Source organism: Triticum aestivum, chromosome 1D, assembly GCF_018294505.1.
Source record: "Triticum aestivum cultivar Chinese Spring chromosome 1D, IWGSC CS RefSeq v2.1, whole genome shotgun sequence".
In the NCBI taxonomy this organism is placed as follows: Eukaryota; Viridiplantae; Streptophyta; class Magnoliopsida; order Poales; family Poaceae; genus Triticum; species Triticum aestivum.
Window position 1 is genome coordinate 395,827,901 of NC_057796.1, and position 17,226 is coordinate 395,845,126.

The window sequence follows — 17,226 nt, forward strand, 5'->3', positions numbered from 1 at the left end:
CTTGTGAACTTTGCAATGAACATGATCATTTCAGTACCCAATGCAAATTGTTCATGATCGTATCGTGTCCAAAAATTGTGATGACTTGATTTCCCTTGCACATCATAATGAACTTAGTTTGCTCTTGGGTTATGAAGAAATGAAACGTATAACTAAGGTTATTCCAGAATTTGCCCTTGATAGAGTTCTTCATTTTGATCTATAGGAAATTTATATGTATTGCGCGGTGAATTGCATTGGAAATCCTTATATTGCCATCTACATAAAGAAAAGAAAACAAATAGAAGATGAAGAGAATACTAATGAAAGGGAAGAGACTTCCCAATATCCTCCTATTATTTCTTATGATGAAACAGGTAACGAGGAGGAGCCTTCTATTCAACCAATCTCATTAATAAGGAGCTCCAAAAAGGAGGATTGAACCCACACATGATGTGGTGAAGAAGAATAAGAAGAAGAGAAAAAGTAAGAGAGGTAAAAAGATATATCTCCCAAATAATGTGTCTCCTATTATTGTCGTGCCTCATGAAAATGAATCAAAAATAATTGTGGAAGATGATGCACTTGATGATGATCTCGTTATGCCTATTGCTTGTTGTGATGATTATGATTGGGAAGATAATGATACTTCTTATGATCTTGAAAATCTTTTTGGCACTTTCTTGGAAGAATATGATAATTGCTATACTATTGGTGCTATCCATACTATTAATGATGAGAGTGATTATGCTTATGATATGAAAAGGCCCAAGCTTGGGGATGCTATGTTTGAAGAAGATGATGTTTTTGAGAATATATTTGCTGCAATTAATGTTTGTCCCAAGCTTGGGGATGCTACATTTAATGAAGATGATACTTTTAGCCTCCCAAGTTTTGATATGCAAATTTATAATGATGATAGCATGCCTCCTACTTATGATGATTATATTGATGAAAGTGGGTTTGGAAGAGTGTCAACTTTAGGAAGTAATGATCCCAATATTTTGGAGGATGTTGAATCTTATTATGATAATTATGAAAGTGGATTTGGAGAGGTCATGACTTTATTTAGTGATGAATCCACTATTTCGGAAGATGTTTCAATTGATTATGATGAGAACAAAGTTGCTACTTTTGATGATTATTGTGATGAAACTTATGCTATAAAAAGTAGTGATGATTATATTTATAAAACTTGTCATGATTATGATTCCCCTTTTTTGAACATTACTCTTTTAATGTGGAAACAATTTATAGTATTCGAGTCTCTTATGATACTCCCACTATCCCGAATGAGAAATTTTTTGTTTATGTGGAGAGTAGTAAATTTTCTATGCTTGTAGCTCATGAAAAGAATGTTTTAGGTGCTGGTTATATTTTTGAATTCATTCATTATGCTTCTGAAAATTATTATGAGGGAGAAATATATGCTTGTAGGAATTGCAATAATATCAAGTTTCCTCTCTATGTGCTTAAAGTTTTGAAGTTATGCTTGTTTTGCCTTCCTATGCTAGTTGATTATTGTTCCCATAAGTTGTTTGCTCACAAAATCCCTATGCATAGGAAGTGGGTTAGACTTAAATGTGCTAGTCATATTCTTCATGATGCTCTCTTTATGTTTCAATTCTTATCTTTTGTGTGAGTATCATTGAAATCATCATGCCTAGCAACGGGCGTTAAACGATAGCGCTTGTTGGGAGGCAACCCAATTTTATTTTAGTTTCTTGATTTTTGGTTCTGTTTAGGAATAAATAATTCATCTAGCTTCTGTTTAGATGTGTTTTTATGTTTTAATTAGTGTTTGTGCCAAGTTAAACCTATAGGATATTCTTGGATGATAGTTATTTGATCTTGCTGAAAATTCCAGAAACTTTCTGTTCACGAAAAAAATTGTTGAAAATCACCAGAACGTGATAAAATACTGATTCCAATTGAAGTATATCAATAAACACATTATCTAGGTCTTCCTATTTTGGTAGAATTTTTGGAGTTCCAGAAGTTTGCGTTAGTTACAGATTACTACAGACTGTTCTGTTTTTGACAGATTGTGTTTTCATTGTGTTGTTTGCTTATTTTGATGAATCTATGAGTAGTATCGGAGGGTATGAACCATATAGAAGTTGGAATACAGTAGATATTACACCATTATGAATTTAGAATGAGTTCATAACAGTACCTAACTGGTGGTTTTATTTTCCTATACTAACGGAGCTTACGAGTTTTCTGTTGAGTTTTGTGTTGTGAAGTTTTCAGGTTTTGGGTAAAGATTCGATGGACTATGGAATAAGGAGTGGCAAGAGCCTAAGCTTGGGGATGCACAAGGCACCCCAAGGTAATATTCAAGGACAACCAAGAGCCTAAGCTTGGGGATGCCCCGAAAGGCATCCCCTCTTTCGTCTTCGTTCATCGGTAACTTTACTTGGAGCTATATTTTTATTCACCACATGATATGTGTTTTGCTTGGAGCGTCATTTCATTTTCTTTTGTTTTTCTTGCTGTTTGAATAAAATACCAAGATATGAAATTCTTAAATGTTAGAGAGTCTTCACATAGTCGCATAATTATTCAACTACTCATTAATCTTCACTTATATCTTTCGGAGTAGTTTGTCTTTTGCTCTAGTGCTTCACTTATATCTTTTAGAGCACGGCGGTGGTTTTATTTTGAGGAAATATATGAACTCTCATGCTTCACTTATATTATTTTGAGAGTCTTTAGAACAGCATGGTAATTTGCTTGGGTTATGAATTTAGTCCTAATATGATGGGCATCCAAGAGGGATATAATAAAAACTTTCATAGAGTGCATTCAATACTATGTGAAGTTTGATTCTTTATGATTGTTTTGAGATATGAGGATGGTAATATTAGAGCCATGCTAGTGAGTAGTTGTGAATTTGAGAGATACTTGTGCTAAAGTTTGTGATTCTCGTAGCATGCACGTATGGTGAACCGTTATGTGATGAAGTCAGAGCATGATTTATTTATTGATTGTCCTCCTTATGAGTGGCGGTCGGGGACGAGCGATGGTCTTTTCCTACCAATCTATCCCCCTAGAAGCATGCGCGTAGTACTTCGTTTTGATAACTAATAGATTTTTGCAATAAGTATGTGAGTTCTTTATGACTAATGTTGAGTCCATGGATTATACGCACTCTCACCCTTCCACCATTGCTAGCCTCTCTAATACCGTGCACCTTTCGCCGGTATCATACACCCACTATATACCTTCCTCAAAACAGCTACCATACCTACCTATTATGGCATTTCCATAGCCATTCCGAGATATATTGCCATGCAACTTTCCACCGTACCGTTTATTATGACACGCTCCATCATTGTCATATTGCTTTGCATGATCATGTAGTTGACGTCGTATTTGTGGCAAAGCCACCATTCATAATTATTTCATACATGTCACTCATGAGTCATTGCACATCCCAGCACACCGCCGGAGGCATTCATATAGTCATATTTTATTCTAAGTATCGAGTTGTAATTCTTGAGTTGTAAGTAAATAAAAGTGTGATGATCATCATTATTAGAGCATTGTCCCAGTGAGGAAAGGATGATGGAGACTATGATTCCCCCACAAGTCGGGATAAGACTCCGGACGAAAAAAAAGAAAGAAAAAAGAAAAAAAAAGAAGCCACAAAAAAGGAGAAGGCCCAAAAAACACAAAATAAATAAAAAAAGAGAGAAAAAGAGAGAAGGGACAATGCTACTATCCTTTTACCACACTTGTGCTTCAAAGTAGCACCATGATCTTCATGATAGAGAGTCTCCTATGTTGTCACTTTATTATACTAGTGGGAATTTTACATTATAGAACTTGGCTTGTATATTCCAATGATGGGCTTCCTCAAAATGCCCTAGGTCTTCGTGAGCAAGCGAGTTGGATGCACACCCACTTAGTTTCTTTTTGAGCTTTCATACACTTATCGCTCTAGTGCATCCGTTGCATGGCAATCCCTACTCACTCACATTGATATCTATTGGTGGGCATCTCCATAGCCTGTTGATACGCCTAGTTGATGTGAGACTATCTTCTCCTTTTTGTCTTCTCCACAACCACCATTCTATTCCACCTATAGTGCTATGTCCATGGCTCACGCTCATGTATTGCGTGAAAGTTGAAAAGGTTTGAGAACATCAAAAGTATGAAACAATTGCTTGGCTTGTCATCGGGGTTGTGCATGATTTAAATATTTTGTGTGATGAAGATAGAGCATAGCCAGACTATATGATTTTGTAGGGATAGCTTGCTTTGGCCATGTTATTTTGAGAAGACATGATTGCTTTATTAGTATGCTTGAAGTATTATTATTTTCATGTCAATATTAAACTTTTGTCTTGAATCTTATGGATCTGAACATTCATGCCACAATAAAGAGAATTACTTAGAGAATTATGTTAGGTAGCATTCCACATAAAAAATTCTGTTTTTATCATTTACCTACTCAAGGACGAGCAGGAATTAAGCCTGGGGATGCTGATACGTCTCCAACGTATCTATAATTTTTGATTGTTCCATGCTATTATATTATCTGTTTTGGATGTTTATCGGCTTTATTAAGCACTTTTATATTATTTTTAGGACTAACCTATTAACCCAGAGCCCAGTGCCAGTTTCTGTTTTTTCCCTTGTTTCAGTGTTTCGCAAAAAAGAATATCAAACGGAGTCCAAACGGAAGGAAACCTTCGGGAGAGTTATTTTTGGAACGGAAGCAATCCAGGAGACTTGGAGTACACATCAGGGAATCAACGAGGAGATCACGAGGCAGGGGGGGCGCGCCCACCCCCCAGGCGCGCCGTCCACCCTCGTGGCTCCCCTGACCGACTTCTTTTGCCTATATATATCCATATACCCTAAAAACTTCAGAGAGCAGAATAGATCGGGAGTTCCGCTACCGCAATCCTCTGTAGCCACCAAAAACCAATCGGGACCCTATTCCGGCACCCTGCCGGAGGGGGGGAACCCTCACCGGTGGCCATCTTCATCATCCCGGCGCTCTCCATGACGAGGAGGGAGTAGTTCACCCTCGGGGCTGAGGGTATGTACCAATAGCTATGTGTTTGATCTCTCTCTCTCTCTCGTGTTCTTGAGGTGATACGATCTTGATGTATCGCGAGCTTTGCTATTATAGTTTGATCTTATGATGTTTCTCCCCCTCTACTCTCTTGTCATGGATTGAGTTTTCCCTTTGAAGTTATCTTATCGGATTGAGTCTTTAAGGATTTGAGAACACTTGATGTATGTCTTGCCGTGCTTATCTGTGGTGACAATGGGATATCACGTGATCCACTTGATGTATGTTTTGGTGATCAACTTGCGGGTTCCGCCCATGAACCTATGCATAGGGGTTGGCACACGTTTTCGTCTTGACTCTCCGGTAGAAACTTTGGGGCACTCTTTGAAGTACTTTGTGTTGGTTTGAATAGATGAATCTAAGATTGTGTGATGCATATCGTATAATCATACCCACGGATACTTGAGGTGACATTGGAGTATCTAGGTGACATTAGGGTTTTGGTTGATTTGTGTCTTAAGATGTTATTCTAGTACGAACTCTATGATAGATCGAACGGAAAGAATAGCTTCATGTTATTTTACTACGGACTCTTGAATAGATCAATCAGAAAGAATAACTTTGAGGTGGTTTCGTACCCTACCATAATATCTTTGTTTGTCCTCCGCTATTAGTGACTTTGGAGTGACTCTTTGTTGCATGTTGAGGGATAGCTATATGATCCAATTATGTTATTATTGTTGAGAGAACTAGCACTAGTGAAAGTATGAACCCTAGGCCTTGTTTCCTAGCACTGCAATACCGTTTGTGCTCGCTTTTATCATTAGTTACCTTGCTGTTTTTATATTTTCAGATTACAAAAACCTATATCTATCATCCATATTGCACTTGTATCACCATCTCTTCGCCGAACTAGTGCACCTATACAATTTACCATTGTATTGGGTGTGTTGGGGACACAAGAGACTCTTTGTTATTTGGTTGCAGGGTTGCTTGAGAGAGACCATCTTCATCGTACACCTCCCACGGATTGATAAACCTTAGGTCATCCACTTGAGGGAAATTTGCTACTGTCCTACAAACCTCTGCACTTGGAGGCCCAACAACGTCTACATGGAGAAGGTTGCATAGTAGACATCAGTGTCGTGCGTTCGGTACTTGATTGGTTGGATCGTGAAGACGTTCGACTACATCAACCGCGTTACTTAACGCTTCCGCTTTCGGTCTACGAGGGTACATGGACACACTCTCCCCGCTCGTTGCTATGCTTTGCCTAGATAGATCTTGCGTGATCGTAGGATTTTTTTTGAAATACTATGTTCCCCAACACAAATCACATAACTCATATAATACAAAATTGTCATCGAACGTTAAGCGTGCGGACCCTACGGGTTCGAGAACTATGTAGACATGACTGAGACACCTCTCTGGTCAATAACCAACAGTGGAACCCTGATGCTTGATGTCTACTATGCAACTTTATTCTTGTAGACTCTTGTTGGGCCTTCAAGCGCAGAGTTTTGTAGGACAGTGGCAATTTTTCCTCAAGTGGATGACCTAAGGTTTATCAATCCGTGGAAGGCGTAGGATGAAGATGGTCTCTCTCAAACAACCCTGCAATCAAATACAAGAAATCTCTTGTGTCCCCAACACACCCAATACAATGGTAATTTGTATAGGTGCACTAGTTCGGCGAAGAGATGGTGATAAAAGTGCAATATGGATGGTAGAAATATATTTTTATAATCTGAATAAATAAAAACAGCAAGGTAGCAATTGATAAAATGGAGCACAAACGGTATTGCAATGCTTGAAAATGAGGCCTAGGGTCCGTACTTTCGTTAGTGCAATCTCTCAACAATGCTAATATAATTGGATCATATAACCATCCCTCAACGTGCGATGAAGAATCACTCCAAGGTTCCTATCTAGCGGAGAACATAAGAACAAATCGTTTGTAGGGTATGAAACCACCTCGAAGCTATTCTTTCTGATCGATCTATCCAAGAGTTCGTACTAAAATAACACCAAACAATCTCAGATTCATAATAATCGATCCAACACATAGAACCTCAAAGAGTGCCCCAAGATTTATACCGGAGAAACAAAGACAAGAACGTGCATCAACCCCTATGCGTAGATTACCCCAATGTCACCCCGGGAATCCGCGAGTTGAGTGCCAAAACACATATCAAGTGAATCAATATGATACCCCATTGTCACCACGAGTATTCATATGCAAGAAATATATCAAGTGTTCTCAAATTCATAAAAGTATTCAATCCGATAAAACAAAATCTCAAATGGAAAAACTCAATTCATGACAACAATATAGAGGGGGGGAAACACCATATGATCCGACTATATTAACAAAGCCCGCGATACATCAAGATCGTAACATCTCAAGAACACGAGAGAGAGAGATAGAGAGAGATTAAACACATAGCTACTGGTACAAACCCTCAGCCCCGAGGGTGGACTACTCCCTCCTCATCGTGGTGGCCGCCGTGATGATGAATATGGCCACCGGTGATGATTTCCCCCTCTGGCAGTGTGCCGGAACAGGTCTAGATTGGTTTCTCGTGGCTACAGAGCTTTGCGGCGGCGGAACTTCTGATCTAGGGTTACCCCTAGGGTTTTTGGAATATTTGACTATTTATAGGGCGAAGAAGGGGTACGGGAGGCCACCGACGTGGGCACAACCCACCTGGGCGCGCCTGGGCCCCCAAGCGGGCCCTGGTGGGTTGTGCCCCCCTCGATGCACCCCATGTGCTTCTTTGGCCCACTGGATTCCTGTGATGTAAAAACCAAGCATAAAGCAGCAACTGGCACTGGGTCAATAGGTTAGTCCCAAAAAATGATATAAAGTTGCTATAAAATGATTGTAAAACATCCCAGAATGATAATATAATAGCATGAATACTTCATAAATTATAGATACGTTGGAGATGTATCAGCATCCCCAAGCTTAATTCCTACTCGTCCTTTAGTAGGTAAATGATAAAAGAAATAATTTATGAAGTGTGAATGCTAGCAAAGTGCACAAGTTTGATCAATGATAATTTCAATCACTTTTCCTAGCATCATAACAACAATTCTTTCTTATAAAACTTCTCATGTTAAAGTAGCGACCAATTCACATGTTAAGGTTCAAACAATGGATTCTCTTGAAACTCAACAACCTATGTTCTTAGTCACCAAGCAATTGCAATTGAACTTATTCAACGGAGTTTAAGTAAGAGCTCCACATACTCAACCATCATATAGTCTTCTATGATTTCTAACACTCACCGCATACACATGAGCAAAACGTTTCAACCAGACACATAGAAAGATAGGGGCTTATAATTTCGCCTCCCAATGAATTCACCTCAAGGGTGATGTCAACAATAATAACTCATGCTACCCATATCCAACTGGATATATGTGCCTAGATCTTTCCTCACCATGTGATGCTTGCCAAAAGAGAAAAATAAAAAGTAATAGAGAGAAAAACTTTGACTCTTGCATGAAAGTAAGAGGTAGGCCCTTCGCAGAGGGAAGCAGAGGTTGTCATGCGCTTATTTGTTTGTATGCTCAACCCCTTCGTGCAAAAGAACGTCACTTTATATTGCCCCTTATGATAGCAACCTTTATTATGCAGTCTGTCGCTTTTATTCTTTGCCATCACAAGTTCGTACAATGCTCAATTTTTCTCTTACACTAAATGATCTCACACTTTTAGAAGCAATTTTTATTGCCTTATTGCACCGATGACAACTTACTTGAAGGATCTTGCTCAATCCTTAGGTAGGTATGGTGGACTCTTGAAAATAAGATTTGGGTTTAACGGTTTTTGGATGCACAAGTAGTATCTCTACTTGGTGCAGAATTTTTGGCTAGCAAAGATGGGGGGCAAGCACCACATGTTGAAGGATTTATGACAATATAACTTCTATGTGAATATGAACAAACATAAATCATTACATTGTCTTCCTTGTCCAACGTCAACAATTTTGCATATAATATTTTGATGGGGGCTCACAATCACAAAAGATTTCTAAGATAGTGTATTTGCATGTGAAAGTTCTCTTCCTTCTACTAATCATTCATGAATTGCTTGTATGACCAATATTGTGATTGTCAAGCTTCAAAAGATTTCAATTTCTAAACCCAATGTGAAGCTACCACTAGGCATGATATGAACATATAATTTCAACTTCATGATATTCAATTTATTCAATAATTTACTCACAGAATATAAGTGAAGCACAAGAGTAAATGGCAATCTACTCCAAAAAGATATAAGTGAAGATCAAGCGAGTAGTTAAGTGGATAGGTAGCTAATTGTGGACTCTCTCTTATTTAAAAACTTTTAGATCTAAGTATTTTATTAAAACAGCAAGCAAAAACAAAATAAAAAGACATTCCAAGAATAGCACACATCATGTGAATAAGCGAAAGCTTAGGCTCAACCGATACTAACCGATAATTGTTGAAGAAGAAAGGTGGGATGCCTATCGGGGCATCCCCAGGCTTAGATGCTTGAGACTTCTTGAAATATTATCTTGGGGTGCCTTGGGCATCCCCAAGCTTGAGCTTTTGTGTCTCCTTAACTCCTCTCATATCATGGTTTTCCTAAATCTCAAGAGCTTCATCCACACAAAACTCAACAAGAACTCGTGAGATAAGTTAGTATAAACCAATGCAAAACCTTATCATTCTCTACTATAGAAAATCACTAAAATTATTATTCAACATTGCATACTAAATGCCTCTGCATATTTAATAGTCCTGTCCTCAAATAGAATCATTAAACAATGCAAACATAACAGCAATCTGCCAAAACAGTACAGTCTGTAAAGAATGCAAGAGTATCAATACTTATTCAACTCCAAAAATTATGAAAATTTACCACACTGAAGAAAATTTATCAGGGCTTATTTTGCAAAAAGTTTCAACATTTTATCACATTCTTACTTTTCTCGGATTTTTTGCAACAGCGATAAACTTTCTGTTTTCAAATAGCAACATGTAGACTTGCAAAATAAGCATAGTAAAGGCTATCAATGCCACTTTTATTGAAATAAAGGTGCAAAACATTATTCTAGATAACAGAAATAAAATCCTATCGAAATAAAATGAGGCTCCAAGTAAAACACATATCATGTGACGAATGAAAACATAGCTCCAAGTGAGGTTACCGATAATGTTGGAGACGAAAGAGGGGATGCCCAGCTTAGTTGCTTGGATATTCCTTGAATATTACCTTGGGGGTGCCTTGGGCATCCCCAAGCTTAGTGTCTTGTCACTCCTAATTCTCCTCATATTAACATCTCACCCAAAACTTGAAAACTTCAATCACACAAAACTTAACGGAACTTCGTGAGATAGGTTAGTATGATAAAGAGCAAACCATTTCACTTTGGTACTGTCAAAGAAAAGATTCATAATTGTTTCCACACAATGCCTAATGTAGCATATCATTTCCACAATTTATATTGAGCAATATAAGCTATAGAAACTAGGAAACAAGCAAACTATGCATTGAAAACAGAATCTGTCAAAAACAGAACAGTCTGTAGTAATCTGTACTCCAACCATACTTCTGTAACTCCAAAATTATGAAAAATTAGGAAAATGTAAGGACTTTGTATACCAATAAACTGTAAAAAAATTTAGAATTTTTCGACGCTCCAGTGAATTTTAAGAATTCTGCCACTGAGCACAAAAGTTTATGTTTTCTCACAGAATCAAGTCAACTATCATCCACACTATCCCAAAGGTTTTACTTGGTACTTTATTGAAACAAAAGCAATAAAACATGAATACTACACTAGCCTAATCATGTGAACACACAAAAACAGTAGGTAAAAATGTTGGGTTGTCTCCCAACAAGTGCTTTTCTTTAATGCCTTTTAGCTAGGCATGATGATTAGCACATTTAAGTCTAACCCACTTCCTATGCATAGGGATTTTGTGAGCAAACAACTTATGGGAACAAGAATCAACTAGCATAGGAAGGCAAAACAAGCATAACTTCAAAACTCTCAACACATAGAGAGGAAACTTGATATTATTGCAATTCCTACAAGCATAAGTCCCTCCCTCATAATAATTTTCAGTAGCATCATGAAGAAATTCAACAATATAACCATCACATAAAGCATTCTTTTCATGACACAAAAGCATAGAAAACTTATTACTCTCCACAGAAGCAAATTTCTTCTCATTAATAGTAGTGGGAGCAAACTCAACAAAATACCTATCATGAGAGTGAAAATTAAAATCATGATGACAATTTTCATGGTTATCATTATTCTATATAGCATACATGTCATCACCATAATCATCACAGATAGCAACTTTGTTATCATAGTCAATTGAAGCCTCATCCAAAATGGTGGATTCATCACTAAATAAAGTCATGACCTCTCCAAATCCACTTTCATCATTATAATCATCATAAATAGGAGGCGTGCAATCATTATAACAAATTTGCACGTCAAATCTTGGGGGACTAAAAATATCATCGTCATCAAACATAGCATCCCCAAGCTTATGGCTTTGCATATCATTAGCATCAGGGGTATTCACAGAGTTCATACTAACAACATTGCAATCATGCTCATCATTCAAATATTTTGTGCCAAACATTTTATTGACTTCTTCTTCTAACAATTGAGCACAATTTTTTGAACCATCATTTTCAAGAAAGATATTATAAAGATGATCAATAATATGATGCAACCTCAATTCCATTTTTATGTAGTTTTCTTTTATAAACCAAACTAGTAATAGAACAAGAAACTAAAAGATTCAATGTAACATCCCAATTTTCAATTTGGATGTTATACATAGGTCATCATATGCATATCATATTTTATTTGCATTTTGGTTGAGATCCTAGAAATCTTAAGCAACTCAAGGACCCAAGGAGAGAGTTGGGGATTTCATAAATTTTCATATTTGAATTTTCTCAAATTTGAAAAGAGGATCAATTTGATTTTAATATTTTTCTCTCCAATTATTCCCAATATTGAGAATAAAAGAGTGAAGATAATATGACTTCTTAAAATGAAAGGAAATATTGGAGAAGAAATTTTAAAATCAAGTTTATATTTTATTTGGATTTTATTTGCTATTTTATTTGAATTAGAAAAATATTCATTTTTTAAAATTGCATTTTAGGCCAGAAAATGTTCACTTTGTTCTAAATATTAGGTTTAGACGGTGAAATTTTTTTCTGGTATTTTTAGATTTTTTATAATTTATTAGGATTTTTCTTCGGGCGGAGTTTTATTAAAAAAACCGTTTGCGGCCGAACTGGGCCGGCCTAGCTAGCGCCAGGCCGCGGCTCAGCCGCCACCGCCTCGTCCCCGTCCCCGGGACGGACTCCTGCTCGCCGCCGCCTCGCCACCGCCTCGCCTCGGCCCCTCCCCCAAGCCGCCGACCCCCCTCCTATAAGTAGTCGCCGCCTCCCCCCACCCCGTCCCGCGCCGCAGCCGCCGCCGTCCTTTCGCCGCAGCCGCCCGCTGCCGCTGCTGCGCGCCGCCGCCGCCGTTCGCTGTCGCCGTCCCGCGCCGCCGCCGCCCCGCCCGACCACGCGCCGCCTGCCGGTTTTTCGCCGGTTTTAGGTATAAAACCTAGATCGGTTTTTTTAGGGTTAGGGTTTTTCTCGGTTTATTTCGATCGGTTCTATTTGGCGAACGCTCTCTATTTAGTTCGTTTAAACGAACACGTTCGTCCGTTCGGTTCTGTTAGCGAACGTTCGTTTGTTAGGTTTTTCTTTTTATTTTATTTTCGGCCAGGGACCTATCCACGAATACTTTTATCACAGATTAGTCGCTGATCTTTAAACCCTCGCAACTTTTTGCTCGTTTGTCCAAATCCAGTGAAACCAACGCCAAAGTCTTCGTCTCGAACCTCTCTTTCTAGTTAATCAACTTGAACATGGTTTTGACAATTTAAAATTTGGTTTCAAGCAGATTTGAATTCGAACTTCTTTTGATCGTAGTTTGAGTTTCGTAGCTCCGATTCGATTGATTCTTTTTGCAAATCGAAGCTCTTCAGTTGAACTTTCAGTTTGGATCTTTTCTTTTGAGTTTTACCTATGCACCTTATGCTTGAGTGCTTATGTATGTTATTGTTTGTTTACGATAGAGTTTCCGGAGTGCGAAGCGTGCTACTACGAGTCACTAGGGTTTTCAGATCGTCAGTAAGGCAAGTAACACTTTGATCATACCCCTTTATTCCCCAGTTTTTATGCATTTGTTTCAATCCTCAAACACTGCATGGTTAGGACTTGAATACTTGTGGGTACTGGGAAGTAGTGATGAGGTAGTACCTATTGTCTTTATTTCAAACCCTGGGAGTTACTTCTATGTATGCTTGTACTGCTATGCTATGCTCATAGACGTGGTTTGGGTTTGAGTGATCCATGACAGATTTGAGAGTTTTAATTAATGGTTAAACTTAAGGTGGCTACTTAAATACACATCTGGGTGTATTGGTTGAGGCACCCTGGAGCACCCAGTGGTTGTCTGGGCACCTGGAGCAATACAGCGTTGTCCTGGGATATCCTGGAGTACCCGTGTGATCATCCTATGGTTCGCCACCCAGGCTCAAAGGTATCATAAGATTATTCATGCTATGAACTTCCGTGTGCAGCCACAAGCCATTATGGGCTCTGGCATAGTTGAGTATGTTTGTGTGACCTCTTTCAGTGGTAGACTAGCAGATGTAGGGGATGTAGGTGGTACTGTCTACCCAGAGTAAAGAGTTAATGCTTCTGAAAGACTGTGTCTCGGTCATCCGTTTCTCAAACATCATGTAGTGCGAGAAATTCAACGGAGGAGATCGAGTCTTGTGGGGAAAAGTGCGCAAACCTCTGCAGAGTGTACAAACTAATCATGGTTAGCCGTGTCCCCGGTTATGGACATCTTGAGTATCTGGTACTTGAATTGTTGATTTGATCTCGTCACTCTAAATATGTTGGGTTGATAATTATTATTTTGGGATTGAGTTGGAGGAATCTTCTCAATGTTTTCAACAAACTTTGTAGTTAAATAAAATATATTCCTTTGTTGTAGGGAAAAACTAGCTTTCTGCAAAAATAACCGTAGAGCCTCCACCAGCCAAATATGCATATAGTTATAGCTGTTACATGTTCATTGCTCTACAATGTTATTTTGCCAGCATATTCCATGTGCTGACCTACACAGGCTGCAACTTATTATGTTGCAGAGTTTTCAGACGAAGAGTAAGGTGCGCTAGGTCGTTGTCCTGCACTCAGCTATGCCATTGGAGTTGATGGACTCATTTACCTTGGAAGTTTCCGCTGTTATCATATTTAGATGGCCTTCAGCCATATTATTGTAATAAGTACTCTCTTTTGAGCCATTCGATGTAATAAGTGTGTGATTGAACTCTGTTATAAATCCTTCAAGTACTGTGTGTGTCAGCATTACTGATCCAGGGATGACACTTATACACAGAGATTTAACCGTTTGAGGTCGGATCGCTACATTCAATTGCAAGATCTAAAGATATACCTTCATGCACTCCCTTCCCGGCAACGGCACCAGAAAAGAGCTTTGTTGACGGGATGTGAGTGCCGCTTACTTAGCCTCCCCGACAACGGCGCCAGAAAAGAGCTTCATTGACAAGATGTGAGTGCCGCTTACCTAACCTCCCCGGCAACGGCGCCAGAAAAGAGCTTGATGTTTACTACGCAACTTTATTCTTGTAGACTCGTGTTGGGCCTCCAAGCGCAGAGTTTTGTAGGACAGTAGCAATTTTTCCTCAAGTGGATGACCTAAGGTTTATCAATCCGTGGGAGGCATAGGATGAAGATGGTCTCTCTCAAACAACACTGCAATCAAATACAAGAAATCTTTTGTGTCCCCAACACACCCAATACAATGACAATTTGTATAGGTGCACTAGTGCGGCAAAGAGATGGTGATAAAAGTGTAATATGGATGGTAAAAATATATTTTTATAATCTGAATAAATAAAAACAGCAAGGTAGCAGTTGATAAAACAGAGCACAAACGGTATTGCAATGCTTGAAAATGAGGCCTAGGGTCGGTACTTTCGCTAGTGCAATCTCTCAACAATGCTAATATAATTGGATCATATAACCATCCCTCAACCTGCGATGAAGAATCACTCCAAGGTTCCTATCTAGCAGAGAACATAATAAGAAATCGTTTGTAGGGTATGAAACCACCTTGAAGCTATTCTTTCTGATCAATCTATCCAAGAGTTCGTACTAAAATAACAGCAAATAATTTCAGATTCATAATACTCGATCCAACACAAAGAACCTAAAAGAGTGCCCCAAGATTCTACCGGAGAAACCAAGACAAGAATGTGCATCAACCCCTATGCGTAGATTACCCCAATGTCACCTCGGGAATCCGCGAGTTGAGTGCCAAAACACATATCAAGTGAATCAATATGATACCCCATTGTAACCACGAGTATTCATATGCAAGACATATATCAGGTGTTCTCAAATCCATAAAAGTATTCAATCCGATAAAATGAAAACTCAAAGGGAAAAACTCAATTCATCACAACAAGATAGAGAGGGGAAAACACCATATGATCTGACAAAATTAACAAAGCCCGTGATACATCAAGATCGTGACATCCCAAGAACACGAGAGAGAGAGAGAGAGAGAGAGAGAGAGAGAGAGAGATTAAACACATAGCTAATGGTACAAACCCTCAGCCCGAGGGTGGACTACTCCCTCCTCATCGTGGTGGCCGCCGGGATGATGAAGATGGCCACCGGTGATGATTTCCCCCTCCGGCAGGGTGCCAGAACGGGTCTAGATTGGTTTCTCGTGGCTACAGAGCCTTGTGGCGGCGGAACTTCTGATCTAGGGTTACCCCCAAGGGTTTTTGGAATATTTGACTATTTATAGGGCGAAGAAGGGGTACGGGAGGCCACCAAGGTGGGCACAACCCACTTGGGCGCGCCTGGGCCCCCAGGCGCGCCCTGGTGGGTTGTGCCCCCATCAGGGCACCCCCTAGGTGCTTCTCTGGCCCACCGGATGTCTTCTGGTCCATAAAAAATCCACAAAAAGTTTCACGGTGTTTGTACTCCTTTTGATATTGATTTCATGCGATGTAAAAAATAAGAAAAAAAAAAACAGCAACTGGCACTTGGCACTGGGTCAATAGGTTAGTCCCAAAAAATGATATAAAGTTGCTATAAAATGATTGTAAAACATCCCAGAATGATAATATAATAGCATGAATACTTCATAAATTATAGATACGTTGGAGACGTATCAATGCTCATATTGGTTCCCACATATTCTACGAAGATCTTTATCGGTCGTACCGTAATGTTACCATATGTTATTCCCTTTGTCATCGGTATGTTACTTGCCAGAGATTCGATCGTCGGTATCTTCATACCTAGTTCAATCTCGTTACCGGAAAGTCTCTTTACTCGTTCCGTAATACATCATCCCGCAACTAACTCATTAGTCACATTGCTTGCAAGGCTTATTATGATGTGCATTACCGAGAGGGCCCAGAGATACCTCTCCGATAATCGGAGTGACAAATCCTAATCTCGATCTATGCCAACCCAACAAATACCTTCGGAGATACCTATAGAGCATCTTTATAATCACCCAGTTACGTTATGACGTTTGATAGCACACAAGGTATTCCTCCGGTATCCGGGAGTTTCATAATCTCATAGTCGAAGGAATATGTATATGACATGAAGAAAGCAATAGAAATAAAACTTAATGATCAATATGCTAAGCTAACGGATGGGTCTTGTCCATCACATCATTCTCCTAATGATGTGATCCCGTTCATCAAATGACAACACATGTCTATGGTTAGGAAACTTAACCATCTTTGATTAATGAGCTAGTCTAGTAGAGGCTTACTAGGGACACCGTGTTTTGCCTATGTATCCACACATGTATATAGTTTCCGGTTAATACAATTCTAGCATGAATAATAAACATTTATCATGAATAAGGAAATATAAAATAACTTTATTAATGCCTCTAGGGCATATTTCCTTCAATAACACGGAGTGTTAACGTGTGATTGTTGTGGAACATAGTAATTTCAAAAAAAAATTCCTACACACACGCAAGATCATGGTGATGCATAGCAACGAGAGGGGAGAGTGTCGTCCACGTACCCTCGTAGACCGTAAGCGGAGGCGTTATGAGAACGCGGTTGATGTAGTCGTA